The 25,591-nt window shown below is 39.7% G+C and overlaps 1 protein-coding gene across 1 annotated transcript in view; it reads right to left on the reverse strand.

Annotated features, from left to right (window-relative positions):
- The window catches only part of LOC124160913 (extensin-like), a 56,095-nt gene extending 32,072 nt beyond the window's left edge, over positions 1–24,023 (reverse strand). Inside the window, exon 1 of the mRNA XM_046537029.1 lies at positions 23,584–24,023. The gene's annotated coding sequence lies outside the window, so the exon portion shown is untranslated. The remainder of the gene's footprint in view (positions 1–23,583) is intronic.
- Between the last annotated feature and the right edge of the window lie 1,568 nt (positions 24,024–25,591).

Consider the following 25,591-nt stretch of genomic DNA (forward strand, 5'->3'; position numbering starts at 1 on the left):
CGATTGCTAGAATCAGAAGTGTCTCGAAAAACGCGCCTCCTCCTTCTTTTCTTTAGAGGTGGGGGAAGATCCGTGTTCATCCGTGGAGCTGGGAACTATTTTTTATTTATCTAGCTTCAGTACCATTGAGTTCTCTGGAGATCGAAGGAGATAGATTTTGATAGATTTTTCAGCATATAAATGTAACCGTATACAACCGTAAATACGTTTCTGTTAGTACATTGCAAGTACCTGTCTACAAAATTCTGTCCATGTCTTGGGTTGCCCACTGTAAATGATACATCGACACCGAAAATCGCAATATCGGCATGAGACGATTGGTGAGAGATGGCCTGAAAAATGTATTCACCATTTTGCAGTTGTGTATTGCTATCGGTGATGTCAGGAATGAAAGTGGATGGAATGTTCTGTATAATTTTCGCCCTAGGACTCGAATTTTGAGAAGTTAGGGAAATGAAGTTATGAATTACATCTACCCTCGATATCCCCTTATTAGTCACTCAATTTTATAGGCCTCGTAAATGGCTGTGTAACCGTATGATATAATATTTGATTTTATCTGACTTTGGGAAAACACCGGCACCTTTTAATGCTCCGTATGCTCACGCTATTTCTAACCGGTTCTTCTATCTTTTTCTCCACTTCAGCCCTAAAAACCTAATAAGCGGGAGATGGAAACCGTAGGGCGTGATGAAGTCCCCCACTCATTACTCTGAAACTCCAACTTTATGGTGTAATGCTCCAGCCTTAAAAATGACTGCCGTGCGTCATCATAAGTGAATTTTTAGACAGTGATATTTTTAAATCGGTGAGACATACTATCAAAGCTGTTTCAATTAACTTACAGAAGCTCCCTTCTTGAGGCCATGGCCAAAATATTAGCCAAAATATTAATAAAATGGTTTTGGGGAGCCAGACTGTTTGATTTTGCGATTAGATATATAATAGTGTTAATTAGCGTTATTACTCCTTACATGGACGCCTTTGGCAATAAAAACAGGGAGGAAAATCAATCGGTAGAATGTCTGCTAACCTAATTTACGCCAATATTTGTATGTAATATACTGAAATGCAGGAATTCTGAAGTTGACGAGATTATAATCTCAGGAAAGGAAGCTAACCAGACCTGAATTTTTAATTGACCCTAGTGGCGAGTATCGAGGTCAGCGAGTAGAGCCCTGTCAGTGAATCACTGCACTTGGCGATGGAATCCGATTGAAAACCTGCTCAGTGCTCATTCATGGTGGCATCCTGTTTCCATATTCCCTGACACTACTCATAAATGAATTTTAAATGCTAAGAATTGCCATTACAATGTTCCTTGAATAAGTTACTTGATGCGCAGGACTAATGCAGAATTTTGCAGGTGCATCCAGCATTTACACAGTCTGAAGGGCTCCAGTTATCTGTTTTTTTGGGGGGGGGGGGGGGCGCAATGGTGCATGAAGAAAAACAATCTCTATCTCCGCCGTGACGAAACACGTGTGTTTAACTGTAAATTCCTGTGTTTATGTTACTTTAGGTGGCCATAAGGCTACTGATTTTTTTCTTATAAGTAATTCCATGAAGCGAGAATGCATTACGCCGTTGCTGATTTTTCTCCCTTCAATCTCTGCGCCGAAGGTGCGTTTCCATTTGTTGTACCAGTGAGAGACTCACTCCAACCATCCAGTTTACAAAAGACACGATTTAAATAGCTAATCTAAAGTATCTCTGCATTTAAGACGCGGTACTAAAAAGTGTTATCGAATGAATTTCATAGATGAATTTTCATTGTTGAACTGGTGAGTCTCTGATGATGAGTATTAACTTTCATATATTGCAAAACTTTATGGATGAAGTATATATTCAAAAGACTTCTATATAAACATTATTACTTTGAGACTAAGTTTCCACTTTACGTAGGAATTAAGAAGTTAAGAAATATACTATCAATCGGTTGATAATACAAGTGACCTATACTAACATTGCGTTTCGAATAAAAATGTTAATCTCCCAAAATTGTTTATAAGTTGAGGTGTATAATCGTCTCTCCGCCATGTTTCACCTGTTCTACTTGTTCTCCTACATGATGCCCTGCAAGCCATCCCTAGGGTGTGTGGCAGGTGGTGCTCGAGTCGCTCATCGAAGCTTTGGAAGATATGGAAAATCTTAACCGGTGTGAAACCAGTTAAATGTTTACTGCTAATCTACATGTATATAATCTACATCTGCATCAAATTTATCTGCCATTCCTCGCCAATTCTAATATTTTTCCGAGATGTAGCTTCCAATGAAGTTTCCAATGATGGCCGGCATGTTGACTGGTAGGGGGCTACAAGCCGTGTAGTCAGTTTTGAAAATTCTGCATGAGATAGTGGTTGGTAGATCTACGGTAAAAAAAGTGACGCATCGTCGGTCACTCATGGCTGCGTGTTGATGGCTCTGCGGTCGTGACTTGCGGCGTGCTTTGTGGAACCGCGCCGCCTCTAGACGTCTCGCCGGTCCGCGTTTTATTCTTCTTAGTCGCGTTAGAAAGAGTCGATGAATTGTCCCCTTTTTCCTCTCTCTCTTTCTCGCATAGGAAAGAGACGGTGAGGAATCCAATTGTCGGTTTGCCAGGACCTCAACCTTCCGCTCGGCCGATCAACAACGAATATAGCGAGAGATGAGAGAGTGACGCGTGATTCTCGTGAAGGGGGACACGCGACCAACGCTTCTGTGCCGCGGAAAACAAAAGAGGGCCTCTGTGCGAGTGAGGGCGGTTACGTGGTCAGACGATGATGACTTGTTGCTGGCTGGGACCTAAATACGCCGGTACGAGAAAGTTTTTTTTTGGCTTTTGTTTCCAGGACAGCTGGAGGGATAAATAGGCGAGAAATGATGTACGTGCGCCGCCAGAAATTTATTTCCAAATTCAAAATCTTCGATTGTGTGCGTTAACGGATATGCCGCTTTTTGCGATTTACCATCGAATCAGTTGGTGCCATTATCATATCATTACCATGATTATCATTATCTGGATGTCACACACGTTATATTTTTAAATGAGGAGCGAGTTCATGACATGCTTTACTGCTATATGTTTCAAATTGCATGAGCAGCACAACTAATGAGGCATGTGGCGCCAGTGGTTAAGACCAAACTCCTGATTACACTTCATGAGAAAGTTTTGGTGCTAGGACGAATATTTTATTTTGCCATCTACTGTATTCATGATCGAAGGTCCAAACATTGTGAAAGTTCATTCAAATCAGCTCTCCCTTGAGGGTTTCCACGTTTGAAAAATACTGTCGATTTATTTTCGACAGAATCGGGTCGTAGCCATTAAAAATATGCACATCCATTGATACGAAAGTTTTGATAAAACTAAGTATGTGCGAAGTAACTTTGTGCTCCCGCGTTGAAAAGCTTAGTCGTAAGAAGCATTTTTGGAAAGCCTTGTAAATATTCCAGAGTGATTGAACCCCTTTCATCCCGACCAGGCTAACTGCTAGCAGTCTATCATAGCTAATTTGGCGGAAATATCCATTTTCTAAGGCCATGACTCTGATCTGATCATCTGAGTTATATTTTATTAAATTTATGGGAAAGCGAAGTTTTTACGCGAAATACATTGGCAGAATAGATCACTTGTAATGCTGCAATGCAGAAAAATGATGCAATTTATTGACTAGTGCATGCTCTTTAATTTATTGAAATAATATTCTTAATGGTGGGTAGAATTGAATATTCGGCCTCTAATAAATTTATCGAAATTCCTACTAATAATCTGAACATCGAATTACGTTCTTCTAATAATTTATTCAATTTTATTATAGTTACTACTCGTATTGTGGCGTGGAAAATCTGAAATATTATATTTTTACCCTAAATTATGGTTATTTATACGCCGTATTGCTACGCAAGGATACCGAGGGCAGTTTCCTCTTGCGCCCAAATACCTGAGGGGCAAACATATCTCAAAACGGATGAGATTGCGCAGTCGTAATGTTGACACTCGCTCAAAGCTCTCGTTCATTTAAGCTCAAAGATTAATTGTTTCAGACAATTATGATCGCACATTTTTGACCCACCTTAATTATTTATTGTCCATAAAAAATCCAGAGTATTAAGCAAAATGTCGAAGAGGCTGGATACCGAAGGATTACCATTTTCATGATAACTGCATTGTGCACGTAAAAAAACCTCAGTGACTAAGGAGTTGCGACCCCATGTTCATAGACAAAAAATGCTTAAAACTGTCTCCCCTTCCACCTCCTGAAATATTACTGATTCCTCCTGAAACACCCTGTACTAGTTTTTGATGATGTCATAACGGATGTTGATGGAATTGGCAGCCGTGTTTTTAAATTTTATGAGCAAAATTCCGTATCTCTCATTGCCCTCCTTACATAATGTGAATGTTTAGCTGCTATAATAGTTTATTTTTTTATTTTAGCTGAGGCTTTGCCAGGGATGCAGAATCGATAGCAGTACTCTTAACGTCGCCTAGAGGACGGCGCCATCGCTTCGGGCGTCCTCAAGGAACTTCGCTAACCCTGGTGCCCCGGTGGGGTATAGCTGATGGGCGTCAATACCAGGAGAGCCCCTCCCCTTCTAGGGGCTGCAAGACTCATGAAGACACATCGGCGCTTCAAAAGCGGACGTCGCCTTGCGTGCATCCACCAAAGCACCCACACCTAATTGTGAGTTTTAATCCTTTATTCCTTATGATTGAAAGTTGATTCATCGGATAAAGCGTCTCTTCTGCAACCATATTAAAAAATAATTCATTATCTTCGTCAACCCCGATTTAATGAAAACACCTACTAGTATTTCTTTCTAATGATGTTACGATTTAAGTATGTGGTGTGACCCCAAAATGCCTCAGCACTTTTATATTCCATGAAAACAATGGCTCTGCTTCTTATTTATTACTTGAGAGATAGAGTACGTACAGAAAATTTTTAATTAATTAAATAAAAGTTAATTAAAAGTCATCGGGGTTAATTGACTCCGCATGTGATCCTGGTAACTGGTATATGTAGTTGACGTTAGATTGCGCCTTGCACTTAAATGCTCTATTATTGAGGCATTAAGAATGAACTTTCGCGTCCTTGTTATCCATTCTTATGAATACTACTAGCCTCTGTTCTTAAGATCATCATGAACCCTGCTCACTGCTAGATGAAAACGAAGAAGTTGATAGTATTGAGACATTAAGGACTGAGGATGTTACAGTGAGATGCGGAATGCTTTTGCTGGTAGGTTGTTAGCTTCGAGATGTATCTTAAATTAGCTGGAAAATTAGAATAAGTCAGAAATTGGAACCAATCAACCAAAAGAAATCGTTAGCGTTGTTGGCCCTATTTGTATGATGAATTGGCTGTAATTCTGCTTCAAAACTTTTCCAATCGACTCGAGTTTAGTAAGGTGATATATTTTATTGAGATGCGGAAAAAAAGAGAGATTGGGATCGAAAGTAACATCCAGGTCATTAATTGCGGAAGCAATCTTTAAGAATAGTAGAATTATTAGGAGTGACGGTGCATTTTAAAGAAAAAGGTATATAATTGATTTAAGAGTATTTATTTTAAGTTGCCACTTCAGGCATCAGGCCTCGAGGGAATAAAGGGTAGACTGCAATGGCCGAAAGTCAGGAGTATTCTTACCTCTTTTGAACATTTTGTAGTCGTCGAAAAATAGCAGAGTTCCACATGAGTTGGAAACCGCACAGTTGATTATAATAATAACAATAATAATGGTTTATTGGTCCAGCGATTAAGTAAATGATATATACATGATATAACGTTCTGAGATCAGCAACTTTTTAGTAAATTTTATGGAGTAAAATTTCCTTGATTTTGGACTTAAATATAGAATTGGACCTTTCAATTCATTGGCTAACGCATTGTACAGTTTATGACCCATTGAGTTAGGACCACACAATTCAGTTGTAGTGCGTAAATATGGTACATGTAGGTCGTTGGAGCTTCTATTAAAATGGTTGTGTACAGCACTGTTTTTATTAAATTGGTTGTTTATTATGTCAGGGAAAAGAGAAGAGGTCCGAGGACGCTGCTTTGGGGGACGCTTGAAAGGATGGCGATGCTTTGAGAAGAGGCTCTATCAAGAACAATGCGTTGAGTACGGTACATTCGAAAGAATAGAAAGGAAAACACCATGGATATTATACCGATTAGTTATTTCGTGAATTCGGAGCGTGTGATTTACGAATTCGAAGGCTGTCGCAAAGTCTATCTAGAAAACATCAAGTTGAGATGAGGCTTCGAGTGATATATTGGTGTTGAACCGAGATGTTCTCAGGTAGCCCAAAAGACCCCCTAAACCCAATGTTAGATTGGGTGAGAATCGGCTTGACCCCTTTTCCCCCCTAAACGCCTCACGTAATTAATGGATGCCCACTTAGAAACCATGTCATCTGTAATTGATTTAATACTATCACTACAGTTGCGATGTAGTCGATTCCGTGGAACTCTGCGAAGGCGAGAAAATGAGGCATACGCGTGGGGATTGAGAAAAGACTCCCGAAGCTTCCAAGCTGCTCGCTTATTATGAAGTACCTGGGACATTTCAGCCGTGAGCCACATGAGTGTGAATTCCTTTCGATTCAGAGCATCCGGAGCAAGTCAGTCAACCATCACAAATTCCTCAGGAAGTTCCCCATCCTGCACCTTGGATCATTGCATTTTGTGCTAAAAAGGTTCAGCATCAGTAAGAAAGATGCTCTTTTACTTTCTTCATTGAATTCCTTGCACTCATCTTTCCCGTTCAAATAGGACGCGTGATATAACGGATTTTGACAGTAAAAAACTAAGAACAGCAATGGCTACTTTAATATTAACTTATGCCATAGATATCAGATTATCACACACATAAAGTTAAAAATTACATCACCAGCCACCCAATAGTCTCTTCGAAAATATTAGTTTCACTTCCTGCATTTAATATTTGTTATTTTACCTCTGGAGTTAGGGAAAAATATATCTTCCAATTCATAGTTAGTGAATCTAACACCTACAAAATAAGACGTACGTTAATTAGATTTGTTACATTTGTGGAAGCGATAAATGCATGGCTACAAATTCTTTGTTCAAGATAAATAGTGTGTTGAATTTGATTATTTTTAGGCCTGAATGCCTCTTTTACCAAATATTCTTGAGCAGGTAACTAAACTCTAGAGCAAATTACTCCACATGCCCTGCATTTTTTAGTAAATGCGTTCCGCAGTGAAACAGGTGCACGTATTGGTTTATGGTTTACGAAAGATGCTAATATATCATCGCTACGTAATCAACATTACGGAATCAATAAACAAAATATATTGCTAGAAAGGAAGTGGCACTTAGCCCTTGAGGTTACAGTAGTATTGTCGTCAGTTTTAATGGAAGAGAATATTTATAGATAACAAGCTTGATACACTCTAGGGAAAGCAGGGTAATCAGAGAGTAGTCTGGCGATTTGAATGAGTCAGAAAAATTAGGCTAAGTTGGGCTATCACTTCCATGACGTCAGTGAAAAGTTTTGTCACGACTCGGGAATCAAATTAACCGCCGCACTTTTTGCTAGCTGAGGGTCTTCCTTTTGTGACTTTTTTTGCTGGAATCAAGTTTAAAAGTTTCTGTTTTATCGTATGCTCCTCGTTAAGAAATAAATTTTAAATTTATTTGGATATGTTGAAAATATTTTTTAAATTTTACTGTCTCTTACTCGTAAAAAATTTAACGTTATTCTCGATAGGAGAGCGTGAAAAAGCCAGGGGAAATAAAGATATATTATCAAGGCAAAGCTTGGGATTGGAGTTCGAGAATCTTGCACCCTGGATAATAATGGGTGTTTCAGGGGTAATCTTCAATAATTCAGGATATGGTAGTGGAGACAATTTTAAGCATTTTTTGTCGTAAGAACATGGGGTCGCAACTCCTTAGATATCTATGGCAACGCAAACATTTATTTGGATGCATTTTGCAGTTGTCATGAAAATGGCTTTTCTTGGATATCCAGCCTTTTCGACTATTTATTTGATATTATAGATTTTTAGTGATCGAAAATAATTGAGACTGGACGAAAATGTGCGTTTAAAAGTGTCTGAAACAATTTTTGAGCTTAATTAAACTGGAGCTTTGAACGAGTATCATCAATACGATTGCGCAATCTCACCCATTTTGAGATTAATTCCTCCTGAAACTCCCCGTATCACCTTTTATTATGCCCCAGGCTTCTTCTTTCCTTTTGCGATGGGCAGAAACAATAATAATCGGCTCGGTGACCATCTGATAGAGATGGTCAACCAATGGGCGCATGATAACACTCCCTTATGCATGGCGAAACTGTGTCAAATTCCTCGCGCGCTCCTCTTCCTTCCCCGCCCCTCCCTCCCTTCTGCATTCCTAATCCCAGATTCTTCGAATGATGATGATGATGATGATAGGGCCTCTGCAGCTGCCGTCGGCCGCGCTACAGTCACTCTCGCTACCGGACAGCCTCTGGTCGGTGCAGCGCCGGATGGGGTTACGTACCCCCTTCGCCGCCGGCTACGACCGGATTCTCTCCGCAGGAAGCACGCGCTCTTTGCCTTCCGTATCTGATTGATTCGAAGCCGGACTAGGGGTCGTATTCGAGAGCCTGACTTAATCATGAGTATCAACTCTACCTCGGTGGATCAGATCTCAAACACAAGTTGAGTTGAAGTTCCTAAAATACGAACTGAAACAAGTTGAGTTTCAGTTCGTATCTTAGGAACTTCAACTCAACTCACTCGAGCTGGTTTGACTGTGGTAAAATTTACAAAACAATACATCTACCTAAACTATTTTCATTCATAAGTCTCCTGCTCATGAAAAACTGTTATTACTGGTGTACAGTATCACCAAGGAAGTTGTACTTATACTGGAGGGAGCACCACCGGTTTCGAGCGTTGAGCGCAGTGTGGCAGGAATGGGAGTGCTTGGGTAGGATAGCCACGCCTACTTACCAAAACAGTAATAATCCCATAAGAGTCAATACTAACTATTTGGTGAAATATTCGGTCATGATTGTTCTTACGTTAAAATAAACTATCGCAATCGAATACAGTTAACCTTTTTTCTATTATTATGGGTAGGCTTCGTGAAAATATGCCTCGAATATCTTTTCCCAAGGAAACATTATTGTCAATCACCACGGTTCCGCTGTGCAACTAGCTTATCCGAAAATAACATTTTACAAGTGTAACATATCTATTACCATGCACTGCTACTGGTTATGAATAAGATTACACCCAATGGAGATCTCAAGATAGTGGTTCGGTCGCAATAATAGTATGAAAGTGTGTTCACGAGGATATATTATCACCATGATATGTCTATATGGAGAGTTTAATATACACAGTAGTCTGGCGAACGATCGGAAAACTCCGACAACAGTCAAGAAGTAACTGTGGCATTTTCATTTTATAAATCAGAGGCGATATAAGGAATAGAATACTTGATTATAAACTGTTTGAGACCAAGTCCGAAAATAGGGTAGTTTCCTTCATCAAAGAAAACGAAAGTCATTGATTGCGATTCGTTACCCACCATTACTGTATTTATAATATACAAATTATTTCGTTTTAGAAATACCGGTTTAGACGAATGGCAATGGTCCATTTTTATCCTCATTTGAAAAGGGCCAGATTGGCGCCCATGAGATGCCACTCCACGTGAAGTCACACGGACCTAGTTTCTATACGAGTAGATAGGAGTTTTACATCGTCTGAGATTACCAATGCACGCATGAGGCACAGAGCTCCGGGAAACATCTCTTAATAATCACTTATTAAAACTGGCTAAGGTCGGAAAGTTTTCTTCATTTGATAAGGTATTAATAATCCTTATTTAAGCCAAGCGCTACCAGCCAGCAGGGTACTCAGCTACCCGCTAGCAGCCTGCGTCGTATCAGCGCTCAACTCGCCTCATGGTCACCTCACAGGGCGGCAGCGGGAACCAGAAATACGTCACACGGAGAGATTTCCCGACATTCATACTTACGCGTCGCGTTTTCGCGCGCTAGAAAATTTTCACTTTTCATTTAATCGCGAAAAATAGATATCGTCATTTAAAAATCTAAAAGCGTGAAATACGTACTCCAGAAGTAATAATCTTTCGATTTAGGCAATAGAAAAATAATAGGAAACCACCCTATTGTCAAACCAAGATAGCGGAATTCTGACCACGCTTAAAACTCGAATACAGCGCCTCCAGATATTCACAACCTCCTTGTATGAATCACACTTGGAGTATTTTTACGTGAGACATTTCATCTTGAGAACGAGATGCAATGGCGGTGGGCATATTGGAACTTGGCGACTCGAAATATTGAAAGAAACAATTGCAGTAGGGAAAAATTCCACTCCGTCACGCTTAGTTCTTTTGATTTCATCGGTGACTCAATTTGAGTTGGGACTTGAGAGTGAAGTCGTAATACCAACGAAGCAACCGAATCGAGTTTGAATCAGGATCAAGACTTGAGTAACATTCTGGAATACGACACTAATGTGCGCCGAAGGTAAAATTTCGATGGCGCTGTACAGGGGTTTTTATTGCGGCACGCCCCGGCGCACAGTGGGCTGTAATCGAAAAAGCTGGTCATAACCTCAAAAATGATTATTTTGTATGCGGAAGCTGAAACTTTGCATATTTTTTGTCGATTTTGTGGCGCATGTGATAACAATTATTATTTTTAATTGGTTATTTTTTGAAATTCACCATATTAATGTCAAAGCTGCACCTTTTGTAGCCTTGGAATAAAGCCAAAAATACAGTGTTCAGTTACTCGGAAACGGTTCTTCGTCATTAATAATCGCCATGGAGACCGCGGAGTCCACGCCGTTGGTCTTTAACGTTGGTTGAATTGGTGTTTAATGATAAAAAAATGAGTTTCAAGTATTTATCAGTGCAAAACTAATATTGAGTACCTAACGAGTATGCATGCAAATATGTATATTCTGGGAGATTCATGATACATGAAACTATAAAAAATTAAGATGTGCGTAGGAAGGTTAATTTGTCCACAATCAAACATTTATTTAAGTTGCCAATTTATTCCTACTCGGTGAATTTCATGAATTGAAGATACATGTGGAGGTTAGTGACTAAACCGAGAGAAATGTAGAGAGGGAAGGAAGTTAAAAGCTGAAGCGTGGTTGATGACTAATAATTACAAGGATTAGTACAACTCTCTAGATTGCGAGCTGTAGGATCATAAGGCTTTTAATCTTGCGAAAGAAATTTGTTCAAGTATAAATTTGGATGGAGGGATATTACTCATATTTAAAATCAGGAATAGCGCTGTCGATAAAATTTTGAGAATTATTGTAAGGAGGTTCTTTATCGCAAATGATGTTAGCTTGCACCACATGCTGACTTTATATTCATACAAATTAGTCTCATGTGGTACACTGATGGACGAGCATGAACTCAATTATCTCAAAAGTGGGCAAAAAGCATTTACTTTGAGTGTTTATGTGTAATTACCTCTCCATCGGAGACTTTTCTCCATGTCGTCCTGCCGGGGCTTGTTTCTGTCAACCACGCTGACCGAGTGCTGTATTCCAGAAAATGACTGCCGCCCAGTAGGTCTCATTTTCACCCACCCTGACCTTAAAAAAATGGAATAACGTCTCCTGGAAATACTTAACATACCTTTGATGAACGTTTTCAGCCTCTTTTCTTAGAATAAAGCTTCATTCCTGGTAAGCGACATATTGTCAGTAGGGTTGCCACGATCCATAATTCAGTTCCGAGGAAGTATACCGTGAAGTATACCAGACCACTCCGTGAATGATCAGTATCTGTGGAAATTTTACTTTATTATGTTAGCAATAAAAATATATTTGTAACTCGTATAACCCATTTATCGAAATCCGAATACTGGTTGAGATTTCTGTGATATTTCTCCCCTTACTGCCGATTATGAAAGTTATAAACATCATCAATTTATTCATAGATAATACGCTGTCTATGCTTGGCCAGGACTTAATCTATCTTTATAATAGTAGGAAAGGAATACATTCGCGAGAGGAGTAGAATCCCAAATGGAAAGGATGCTTCCGAAACTGGTATTTTTTGTCGTCCACTGACCTTGTTCACCATTCCCATAGAATCGTTAACTGATCGATAGTCCTGCGTCGTCCTAGTTAAGTTTCTTAAGTCTTTGATGTGGCCCCAAATTTTGGAAGTCTATTTAAAAATAAACCTCAATCCGAAGTTTATTTTTGGCTGGTTGCTGATGACATTTTTTAACCTTTCTGGCATATTAATGTCGATATTGTTTAATCACGTACCTAGCATTAAATTGAGAAATAATTCTAAATAAACTAAAATAGAAATCTTTAATTGACCTTCGAAGAAAAAAATCAGGGTTCGATGCTTCTAAAATCGAATATCATGGACTATCAGCTAATTATCGAAGCCCGAAGTGGACATTTTTTTCAGTCATATTTAGCTCAACAGGGTGGAATATTTGGAAAATTCGTCTTTTTTCATTTTTTGCATTTTTTATAAATTAAGTAGTAACACCTAGATATGTTATACGAGATTTTCTTGTACGAGATCATCTTATTTATGCTGTCTTCAGCTTATATAATCACGTGTTTTTAGTTCCAAATTAGTCTCTCGGATCTATAATTATGAGGAACAGAAATATCAGTAATTGGAACCATTTTTCGTTCATTTAGCCACGATGTTCATAAGTAAACATAATTGATGTTAAATAGCGCATAAAATTAAGATTATTTTCATATATATCGATTGTTATCTATAAATTTAGTTTGCTGTCTTCATTTTCGCCGCCAATCGATAAATGAATAATTAGGTTTTTAAAGTTTTCTCAGTGCGCCAGGAGTATGAGGGTGTGCTCTCTGCCTGATAGCCGTTCTTTCAGCGGTGATTGTTTTATGAATGTAGCACATGTCAGGTTTGCTTATGGTTAAAATTAATTACAGTGGTCAGAATTAATTTAATGAATCGCAACCGTTTGCTTATTGCTAAAATTAAGTACTGTGGTCTGAATTAGTTGAATGAATCATGTCTGGGGCCACGCGCTGATATTCCGGCACATACACGCATATAATTCGTATGCCTGTAAAGATCAAACTCACGGGTTTTCCTTATTAAAATTGAATCTCCTAACCTTAGGCTGATTTTGCTTCCCTTCCTTTCCCCTGCTATTATTATCGATCAATCATCTTTGGCTATTGCTAAGCACCATTTGCTGGGGTACGCAGGAGAGATAGATTCAAACCTGAAGGGTCGAAAACGCCTGAGTTTGATGATTATTCTTGAAGAGAGTTGACAGTTGCGATTTCCTTTTATCACCGAGGATTTGCTCTGCATTACTTTTCTTCCGTTTGTATACATTTGCACGAATTCTCATTACAATCCTTCATGGATATAATATTGAAGGATTATAATCTAGCTCATAAGATCAAGAAGTATTTAACCTCACGTACATTCAAGGTTTGTTCAAGGCTCTTTGTTTTAACTGTCATAATTTCATTAGTTTCCTTACAAACAGCCTAACTTGTTTCTTAACCTTAATTGGATCGATTTCCGTGTATAAATTCCTGGTGGAATCGATACAACCTTTTGCCACGGCACAGTTGCTTTGTAGTACGGCCAAACAAATGTTTGGAGTTGCTAATGGCAACACTCTCAGGGGCGAATATAAGGTAGGAGGTCTCCCCCGCTTAATAATGAAAAAATCGCTTTCGATTAACATCGACTATTGAGATTTAAGAGTAAAAAATCGAGGAAATCGAGGTCGAGCCATGATCTTCGAGTTTCGATCCAAACTCGATTTTTCAACGCCGATCGTGACCATTTAGTTTTATCTCAGCAGCCTCTCTACCAGCCAATAATAACGTCTTCCGTCCCATGTGAAAGACTTATCTCTGAGGTTGATTAGTCAGTCAGCCGGGAGGCTGCAGGCTCGAGTGGATGCGTTTGACGAGTGTTGTGAGCAGTATTGGATGAGGATTAATCACAAGAAGACCAAGGTAATTTGATTTTCTAGAGCATCTAGAGTGAGGAATTTGAGACTTAAGATAAAAGGAGGTGGGGAAAAACTTGAGCAGGTGGAGCAATTAAACTATAGTCAGCTTTATAGAGGAAAATGGATACAGCAGTAAGGACATCAGGAAGAACGTTGCGTTTGCAAAGGAGGCGTTAATGAGTCGTTATGTAAGAGTTTATAGAAAAGGTTAGTGAGGAGTCTGATCTGGAGTGTAGGGCTTTACGGTGCAGAAACGTGGACTCTTAGGAAGGAGGACGAGAGAAGGCTGGAGGCGTTCGAAATGTGGGCGTGGGGAAGATTGGTGAAGTTGAAGTGAACGGAGAGGAGTAGGAACGACGAAGTGTTGGACATGGTGAATAAGGAGAAGGAGCTTTTAGATTAGATACAGAGGAGACAGAGGGTATGGATGGAGCGAGTACTGAGCGGGGTGGGGGTGTTGAAAACGGTGTTAGAGGGTAGAACGTCGGACAAACGCGGGAGAGGATGGAAGAGAATAGGATTTTTAGATAGAATGAAAGAGGGCAGGCCTTATTGTGAATGAAGAGGGAAGTACATGAGGCAAGAGGAGGCTGACAGAATACTTTGTAAGTACTCCATGGTAACTTAGATCTTAATCGGTAGAATACTTTAATAATAACCCCAAATGGGATTTATATCTGGCTGTCGTGGCGAAGTCAAGCAAGGTGTGCCGAAAGTGGAACGCCTGAACTTGGCGCCGCCTGTGAAATGTTGCAGCGGCTTGGAAGAGTCTCGGCTCGGATGCAGCCTCTGGAGGAGGATGTGTGGCAGGCGATGTAACGGGAGGGAGGGATGCGTTGAAAGCGGTACCACACACAACGAACGGTTCATGCTCTCCATTGAGGGAGAATCGAATGGGAGGACATGTGTCTCTCTTTCATCCTCGAGTAGTGAAGACAAGCAGTGAAAGCACTTTCCCATATCTCTATCTCAATCGGTACTGTTCCACCGTTTGGTCCGTCTGTATGCGTTCGGATGCATGGGACGTTTAGGGGAATAGGGGGAGTGACGGCAAATGTATCGCAACGGTAAACCGCAAGGTGAGTGTGATGGAGTGCGACGGATGAAACGATTCGTACGAATGTGATGCGAAGGACGCATGTTTGTTCTTGGCATCAGTATTTAGAGGAGGCGACTGTGAGCTGAGGTCATTTGCGCCGTGAGGGTAAGGGAAATAGGCGGAGAGAATCCTGGCGCAGGCATTTGTCTGCTCTTAATGAATGCTTTGTGGACCTTGGATTAACATCCCTAGCCATGAATGAATTGTTGATCTCTTAAAGGGATGCATTACTTCCTTTCCACCAGTATTTTTTCGTTAGGCAATTGTGGTTTAATTCTTGAAATTTACTTCGCGCATAGAGGAAGCAGTATTTAAAATATGCTCGTGTCTGAAATGACTTACTTTTGCCTACGTTTTTTTTCTCTGAAATTCACCAAAACTGGCATAACTGAGCGTTTATTTAAAAAAATATCTCATTATCCGTATTTAATGAGCACAAATTCCTTTATAAATATTCTCAGGTTTCATTTCTCTCCAATATGCTCTTTTTCAAGTAATAAAAGGTCCATAATTTCGACATATAACGGAAATTTAATCTGAGGATATGTATATTTTTAACTATTAGAAAGTTATTACTAGCTTGGTTCTTGAAATTTACCTCGAATTTATAAAAAGCCGAATTTAAAATTTGCTTGTATCTGAAATTGCAAATTTTTCCATGGTGTTCTCTGAAATTTAAAGACGTTTTAATCTATTTTTGTATTTGAGACTCGTACAAACTTTAACAAGGGTTTAGCATGCCCTTTAACGTGCCCTGAAATTTAAATTTGATATTATGCGTTTTAAACAAAAAGTACTTCGTGAAAGAAAACAAAATATCACCGATCGAGCGAGAGTGATGCATCCTCTTAAGTGCCTTCCACTCGCTATTAAAACAGTGATCGGGCTTACTCTTATAAATCTTTACCACGGCCGATGTTTGAAACCGGGACTTCTGGACGGAAGGTGAACAAGGTAGCCACCACAACAACCCAATGCTCCTCAAGTAATCTTCCGCTGCATTTCATGAAGAGAGCTATGAACAACCTAACTGGTATAGTTGAGCGTTTTTATAGACGCTTTTTCTCTCTAACCGTATTTAATGAGCAAAACATTTCATTATAAAGATCCTCAGGTTTCACTTCCCTCTCCAAACGATCCCAATATGCCCATTCTCAAGAATAAAAAGGTCACAAAGGGACATAAAACATAAATTAAATCTGAGGAAATGTGCAATGTGTAACGTTAACTATCAGCAAAGTTAAATAAATGCAAAGTTAATGGAAATATTCTCAAATAACTATTTTTTCATATGTATGCGGACCTGTTTCTCTTCAAATGCCTGAATCGGTTGTTGACAACCCTCAAGGTATGAAGGATTTAGTTCTTCCCCTGCGAAAAGTGGCTCTAAATGTTTCTCACGCTTCCCACCGGGTTGGGCACTCCATTTCTTCCGAATTTTCGATGAAATACTATTTCTTCACCATCATCAGGGCTCATCATCCAATCAGAACCGGCCTCAACTGGCATAGACTGTATTTAAACTCGCGACCTAAGCACCTGCCATTAACCAGCCCTGAGGACGATGAAAAAGTAGTTTTAAAGTATACCGGGACTAGCCGCGGTGATAACTTTTACGGGAGTCACCCGCAATGCACAATCGATCCAGGTCAAGGCGAATGATTTTTTCTCTGTGGATCTTTCGATGAAAAAGTATATCATCGAAACGTCGGTATTTCATCAGAGTGTGGATGATGATTACGAATGGGAAGGAGCTTCTTCGACGTGAATGAAGGACTGGTCCGAACACTGGGTAAGATTTTTGGTATTGCAAACACTTTATCCTCAATCCTCCCCTGTAGTTGTTAAAGAATCTTCAATGAGGTGTATTCCAAAGGTCATCAGCCTCTTAATGAGGCTTTTAACATTTTCTTGCGAGGTCGGAATGCTTATGCGAATACCTCTGTTATTCCGCTGCCTCGGGGACCGTTGGTTTGGAAGCGTTCCCTGCTGTATATGTTTCAAACCGTGGAAACATGACCTTGTGTAGCATGACGGAAGTCTCGTGTAGAGAAAAATACGCGAGTAATTTCCTTTTGATGCAAATAGTACGCATGGAATGGTAAAAATGAGACGCAGTGAATTCTCACGTCAACGGGTGGGAAAAAATATAGGTAAATCCTTTGAAATGAGGTGGCTGCACTGCAATTTTGAAAATTTTACCCCTTAAAGCCTCATACGAAAAAACTGTCATATTCTTTAATATTCTGCATTAACTTTTAAAATATTATTTTCGCTTAAAATAAATAACCAAAGGCTCAATTCATCGTAAACAGTCTCATCAAATTTTCATGGACACGTATCATTTAAATGGGTATTTTTTAATCCACTCTCTCGGTGTTCTTGATCTCAAAACATAATTAGCGAGGCAATGAGAGGCTATCTCCGTCATTAAGTTGGTTCAAACAAAATTGAAAGTTTATTTTCAATGCTCCAGAAACGGATGGGAGTGTGTTTGAAATTTTGGATGTGAGAAGAATGTGTATTTGTACTTAAGCTAAATTCTTCAATTTTGCTTTAAGTGTATAATAATAAAAAATATATTTACGAAGTTCATACGTATGGCTTCATATCTCACTTGTTGCGGTTAAAAAAAAGGATATTATTCTCAAACATACCTTTCAAAAAATCCAAACGAACGCTAAAACTTACTAGTTATTATATCCTCAAAAAGAGCATCAATCAGATATTATACAAGGGGCTATTACATTCATTTTTATTTGGTGCGGTTGGTCATTACGTTTCGATGAAGAACTCGCCCATCGTCATCAGGGATCTAGGAATCCAATCATTGGAGTCTTGGATCCCTGATGACGATGGGCAGGTTGTTCATCGAAACGTTGGAAGGAGATATGGAGGACCTGACCCAGTGCGAAAACCGAGAAAACTTCACTGCATTTGTTCGCCGGAAAAAACAAATGTTATACTACATTTAATTGTTTTGTTTTGTTAAATTTAGCATCTAATGGGAGGGTTTTTTTTTCAGCTGGCCTTCCACGATGGTAATATGGATACAGGATATATTCTTGTACCATAAAACCTCAGTTCATATCTCTCGATGACCTGCCATATTTCCAGAATATGGCACTCACAATAGTGAGGGCGTAGGTTTACACATAGATTGTCATTTTGATCCATGAATTTGACTAGGTTTTTCGCGTCCCCTCTCCTTTTAGCACTCACTCCATCCAAACTCTGTATCTCCTCAGTATCTCCACCTTACCCGCATCAGTTCACTTCACCTTCGTCTCTATGCTCACACCTCGACTCACTCAGTCTTTTCTCGTCCCTCCTCCTCAATTTTCCTTTTTTCCGCACCGTAAAGCGCTACACCCCAGATCAGAATCTTCACCAGCCTTTTCTTTAAATACTGTCGTACTATCCTCTCATCAGCTCTGTGCTATTCATAAAAGCGTCTTTTGTCTACGAAATTCCCTTTCTAATGTCCTTACTAATACGTTGAAAGTGCTGCCCAAATAGTTGAATGGCTCTACCTGCTCAAACGTTTGGCTACCTTCTTTTATATTGAGCGTCTTATCCCTTCTTGATTTAATAACTACACTGAAACTCTTCGTATCTTAAACTACTTAATGTGATAAATATCGACCGGTTTCAACATTTAAGTGACGTTCTCAAGAGGAAATACAATATAATAATAATAAAAAAGAGGTATTCCATCTTGAATATGAGACGTGAATGAAGAAATCAGTTGAGGTGAACCTAATAATATCGTGAAAAATCGTATAAGTTTAAATATGAATTATTAGCTATGCGTTTAAGATTTGACGAAGTAAATTCGCCAGGTATAAAAGGTATACTCTCATTCCTTTCTTGCGATTCTTCACAAAACCGCAAAAATTTTGTCTTCTGGGAAAGGAAATTATACTTATTTGTAGGGAAATTGGGCTCGCGGTGTCATATAGACATTAGCGAGAGTTCAAACTATTTATCCTAATAATAATCGTGCTTGCACTTAGAGCCTCCTCAAATGGATTAGAGGCTCGAAAATGTGCGAGTGTTCTCTGTCACAAATCAAATCAATGATATTACTGCTTCGGTCATTCAAGTCTCCGCGATCTGGCTCGCTCTCAACAGAGATTTCCGGGAACGGAAGCAGAGGTGGTCGCTACGGCTGAGCATTTCTGGTCGGCAGATTGATTTCCGCGGCCGTCGTCGCATAGATGCACATGCGCTTGACTCGCTCCGAGAGGAAATGGCACAACCCACTTTTTTTCCGCGTCGCAGCGAGTGTCGTCGCTTTGACCGATCGTCTGGTCTCCTCGCGTCAAACTGGGCAAAAGTAGGTGTCCGCTCCTTTCCGTCTTCCTCGCCTGCGAGCACAAAGGGGAGTCCCCCGATGCGATGAGCGTAGGACTCTGACCACTATTCCTCTTTTTGCTCAGTTTGATCCCCTTCTCGATACTCTACCCCAACCTCTATTTCCCTCATCGATTTGCTTTAATTGGGCGGGTTTATTAGAAGCACTACATCTACATAATACCCTGTAGGGTGTTTGGTAGGGGTAATCAATCACCATCTTGCAATAGGATTCCCACATGTACACCACGCGGAAATAAAATTGTTACGCATACCTACTAACAAATCCACATACCCACCAACTTACACATTGCAAAGGCAAAAATTGCCAAATGCTCGTGAAGGCAATCTGCCAATTAAGCTAGAAAACACAAAACATGCCGTTAGAAATACTAAGAAAAATCCCAAACATGCATTAAGCAATACATAAGTTAGTCGGCGAAACTACAAGTCAACTAATCTATTCGTAAGTTCTAACGCTGCCGTTATAGGCGCGTATGATCGGGGAATGAACGACATTCTGAATTTATCTGTACTACAGTCTATCTCTCTAATTTTATTTATATGACCTGATCTATCGTAATGTGTTGGTATTCATTCATCATTCGCTTATTCATTATCTCAGCCTTACATACGATTAAACCAGAAGCTTGAACGTGGTGGAAGGGCTTAATATTAGCATATGATAACACTTCGCGACTTCCACAATTCATTTAAAAAAGTACGACCGGTTTCAATGTTAAAATTAAAGTGTTATCAATGCTAACTTACTCACGATCCTGTCATCAGCTCTTTGCTATTCATAAACACTTCCTCTGCTAACACAATTCAACCCCTTGTGATGAACATAATACTCTGATGGTAGCCTAGTGGGTGCAGCGCTCGGTTGCTCACCTAGGGGTCCTGAATTTAATTCCCGAGTGAAGTACTCGAACATCCTCAAAAAGTTAAATTTTCGATCGGCGAGCCTATACCGTGAATATGTGAATTTGACACGCATTGGATTCAGTCCGGGGTAAACTTTAACCTCACCATTCCTAACCAACCACAGTGGTTAAATCACTGAGTGAGCGAATCAAAGTATTTTAATCTAAAATTTTAGGCATTTAACTATTTGAAATAAATATTCACTTGTTAAGAGAGGGAGGATTACTTTCGGAGAGCCCTGTTGAAACATACCTGACGATTCCCAAAATCAGGGATTTTTTCGCCGATTCCACCGCACAAAGGGGAGGCGATGAAAAGCAATCGTTGGATCGATGATGATGCTGATGGGATGGCCAATCTTTCGTGCTGATTGTGCTTATCCTCTCATTTTCTACAGATTAGTTCTTCATCTGTCTTCCGACCCATTACTCTCACTCTACCAGGCGCTGCAGTGAGCGCGTCACGCGGGTCGCATCTCGGCGGGGCGGTAACTTCTCTCGGAACGCGAGAGGAAAAAGTCACTTTTTTCGCTGCTAAGTGATCTCTTTTTTTAAATTAGAGCTTCATATCGAAAGAGGTGCTAGTAATTTTGTGAACTGACTTAGTATCTATACTAATTTTGTCTATACTAGGTGCCTACTCACGGTATATATAAAAAATATCAAGACTATATATCAAAAATAGAATTCCTTATACAAACAATTAGTTATCCCCAAAGTCCGCTGCTAATAAAAACTGACCCGCATTTCGGCACCTCAGTACGATTTTATCGGTTGTATATAAATATAGGAACTTGAACAAATGCTGATAAAACCGTCATCATATTATCCGAACTCCTCAGCCACTCATATTTATTGTTAAATTGTATACCCTGAAATATTAATGTGAAATTTTATTCTCAGGTTGGCCCCGACCAAAATCGACTAATAATTTTTTTTTAATCCAAGGATCATCAATTATAATTGCAATACTATTTGCTTGATGTTAATATTATAGGAGTTATTAAAATAGCAGGAGGCTAACTAATAGAATTTTACCTATTAACCTAAAGGACAGATTCTAAAGTTTCAGCTGAAAGTTATTGCCATATGCACGTATTTTAAGTCATCAACAAGTGTAACTAGATGAAATTTATTTTTTAATTCTCTCTTTGCCTTGTGTCTCAGGATCGTATCGAAAGAATGGGTAGTTTTAAAATCTAAAATTGGCCTCTGCATAGGGGGTAGCACCCTTACTACATCCAAGTCCATTCCTCATAAAAATAATTCCGTGGATGTTCTCCCTTCCATATCTGCACTTAAGACTTTTCTTAGAGAAATTATAAATGCCTTTTTTGATTCTTCATGTTCGAGTCCCTGTTCAGTCACGAAAATTCAAACGAAGATATTTATGAGTTAACCAATGGGAACTGACTCAGTATCGATACTGATTTTATTTATACTTGCCACTGTATAAGTATATATCTCAAAAATAGAATGTGTCGCTTTTTTAAGACTATTTTTGATGTGCGACAAATCCTCCGAGAGTTTCCTTACGCGAACTATTAGGTATCTCCCAAATCCGCAGCTATTGCATCAGAATACCGATATCCCAAATTATCCTTTTCCCTTACGCATTTTTCAAGATTCAACGAGCCGCGACTAGTGCTTTAACCAATCGAATAACCAATGCGTCATGTTGAAATGTCAACTATTCCTCGTTTTCTAATATTTCCTACCGGAAACATTATACAAAGTTTAAATATTGGTGTATGGTCATATGTGTATCGTAGAGCTCAAATATAAGTGTATGGCCAATTTAGTATAAGTAACAAAGGCGTCATACAACTCCAAGAGAAAATGGTCACGTGCTGAGGGTCAGTAATCAACGGTGCACTGGGCAGCGGACAATTTAAATAACCTTATCACTTAAAATTAGAGTTGCGTCGCAGTAAACGAGTTGTTTGGCTTGGGATCTCCCCTGACCCATACTAAAGCGAGCCCGGTGGGTTCATTTTTTCTAGCACCGCCTCTATATTCAGCCCCTCACGTAATTCATGCTGGCTTCACTTTATTGGAGAATCGGACAGCGCCATCTATTATATTCAGTGCGTATGCAGTACTATCATGCGTGCGTAGTTATATCAGTGGAGGCCGAGTGCCGTCTACAATTGCCATAGGAATTCAGGGACATGGATAGCATGATAGCCTGCGTAGTGGCCCGGAAAGCCAAAGGTCCGTGGTTCGATTTTCATGACCAGAGGAATTTTTTCTCATGGCAATTCATGTTTATAAAAAGGGCTTCTTGTGACGCGACTCGAGTGAAATTTTTGGAAGGATCATTCACATATTGATGTGCAAAGTATTGATGGCATCATTCAGCTAGCTGTGGACGCCTTGTATTCCTCCCCTGCCAACGTCTCCAATTTTCTTTTACTATTCGTCTTCTGCTGTCCCCGTTAATTCATTCCCTCCGTAACATCTGAATCCAAATATATATAAAACTCGATAATCTGTAAAATGATGCTCTAAAAAAACTTAATACTTCACAGTTTCTTTTTCAAGCTCCGCACCCATACGCTCTCATTTGTAACGACGAGATTGATGAGTATAGTTTGTTAATGATAAAATTATTTTACGAAGATAATTTTTATTATAATTAGGCTGGGAGCCGCAATTTATTCGAAAGCTAAGCTCAGTTTTTCGGAGCAATTAAGAACAGATGTCTTTCACAGTGACACTGAGAACGTCATCTTAAAACAGCTCACGGCAGTAACGAAAAAAATTGATAAATATCATGCCGAATGAATAAAAGTCTTTTTTACCCACATAATAAATGAGTTTAATAATTTCTAGGTTGAGCTAAAGCAGCCAAATATCTCACAACGCAAAACTAAATTTATAAGTAGCTTCGCGCAGGAAAGGATTTGGTGTCTTAAACCTACCGCCACACGCCTATTAAGGCGACTTATGGCGAGGTATATAAATGTAGAAGATAATTTTTTTCAATGGTACAAATAAGCGAGTGTACACAGTTTTAAACGGAAAGCCAGGAACACATATGAACAAATTCAATCGTTTTCCAGTTGACCTGGTGGAAATTCGTATTAAATTAATAATACACCAACTTTGTATATTCCGCACCATGTCGGAGTACAATATAAGAAGTTGAAATGTGCGAAATATACGAAGTTTCTGTGTTATTCCTTTAACACGTATGTCACTTACCGTGGGAGAAGTCTTCCTTTGTCTCTGGGAGAGGTGAGCCCACCACCTCGAAAGGATACCCTCCTTCCTCCTGTCGATTGCGTCGCGGGCAATCCAGAGGGTTCTGCGTTGCCCCTGAGGGTCACTACTCGGCCTCCACCGCTCCGTGTAAAGCTGAGACCGGGGGGCGTGGAGCGCTCATGAGGAATCGAGGACGGCTCCGCGGGGCCGCGATAACTTCAAGGGGCTCCCTGGAGGTTTAAGTCCTTATCGTATCCCGATCACTGTGTGTCCGGGGAGGAGATACCACACCGTCTCCTCGGGAACGCTACGGAATGGGCAAACTGCCGATGGCGACTTCCAGTCTATCTACGGCGTCGTCTTCCGCGCTCTCCGGAGGATGGTTGCGATCGCCTATGTTGTTGTTTGGTCGGGACTGCGAGTGAGATGAGTGGCGAGCGTTGCCCGTGGTGGAGGAGACTGGTGCGTGGAGATCTTCGGCCTGTTCCGGTGCTGCCTCGGAAGGGGAGGGTTAGAGGGTGGGGGGAATAGGAAGGGGCGGGTGGGGAAGTGGGATGGGGAAGCCAATGAGGGGAAGGGAGGGAAGGAGTCGCGATTGTGAGCGGGTTATCGAGTTAAACCCAACCAGAGATCACGAAATTGAACGACGAAACATATAGCTTAAAAAAATTTAAAAATTACATGGATGTCTAAAAATGTTTCATGGAATACCTCCAATGAAAGAAAATCATTCAAAATCAGCATAAATTACTGACCACGTGAAATCTCGAAGTTTTGTGGAGATTTTCACCAAAGTATTTGTTTCTCATAAGCCTTCGAAATGAATACAGCCGAGTAAAAGGGGTCCAACAACACGAAAATGAACCACATAACACATCCTTAAAACATTTTTTGAACTTCATAAGTGTTTAAAATGTTTCTTGGAGTACATTTCTTGAAATCAAATCATTCAAAATCGGTATAAGATGCTGATCAAGAGAAAGCTCGAAGTTTTGCGAAGATTTTACAGAATCATGTCTTGTAAAAAGCCTTTGAAAGGAATATCGACGAGTAAAATGGGCCCAACAACACGAAAATGAACGACATAACATATCCATAAAAATATTTAAACCGTAGATGTCTGAAAAGTTTTCTTTAATTATATCCTCCTTGAAAGAAAATCATTGAAAATCGACGGAAGTAACTTATCACGCGAAAGCTGTATTCTCGAGGTTTTGTGTAAATTCTGGAAAAGTATTTCTTACCATAACCCTTCGAAACGGATATCGCAGAGTAAAAGCGGCCCAATAACATGAAAATGAAAAATATAATATCTCTTCAAAAACTGTGCATAATAGGCTTAATGTTATAAAAGATGTACCAATCCGTTGGGCAAAGTATGTCACTTATTTTATCGTTTATTGATTCAGATCTGGAATTAAGCACCAATCTGCGGATGGATCTTAGGGATAATTTGAAATGATCACTGTCTTCTCCTATTCTTCGGTACTCCTTGTTATCGCCATCTATTCCTAAGAACTTAGTTTTTGATCTGTAGAGTACGAGAGAGAAGTCAAAAAAGAAAAATGACTGAGTCATTTTGTAGGGTTATTCGCGGAAAGGAGAATTTTTGCTAGAATAAAGGGTAAAGGGTAGAGTGAAGGGCGGAACTGCTTCAGTAACTGATTTTATGCCCTCTAAGGATACTAAGGCCCTCAGTGAAAAGACAGTGGCTCCTGTATCCACCCGACGCCTAAACAGTTTTTTTTTTAACTTGTGGAATTTTCTCGCGAAAGAAATTTGATGATATTTATTTTTGATGAGAATGCAGGAGGAGCTGTGGATTTATTTTAATACATACATGAAAAGGAAATTAAAATACGCTGTCATTTATTTTCCGAATGGAGAGCCAGCTCAAAGTAACTACCATATGAAATGGTGATATTCTGGATCGTTAGAAGTTAATTTTTAACTAATTTCTGTCTGCCTGATTCGAGTAATAACGCAAGCGATATTTTATGAATTTTTA

Source organism: Ischnura elegans, chromosome 6 (genome assembly GCF_921293095.1).
Source record: "Ischnura elegans chromosome 6, ioIscEleg1.1, whole genome shotgun sequence".
NCBI classification, from domain to species: domain Eukaryota; kingdom Metazoa; phylum Arthropoda; class Insecta; order Odonata; family Coenagrionidae; genus Ischnura; species Ischnura elegans.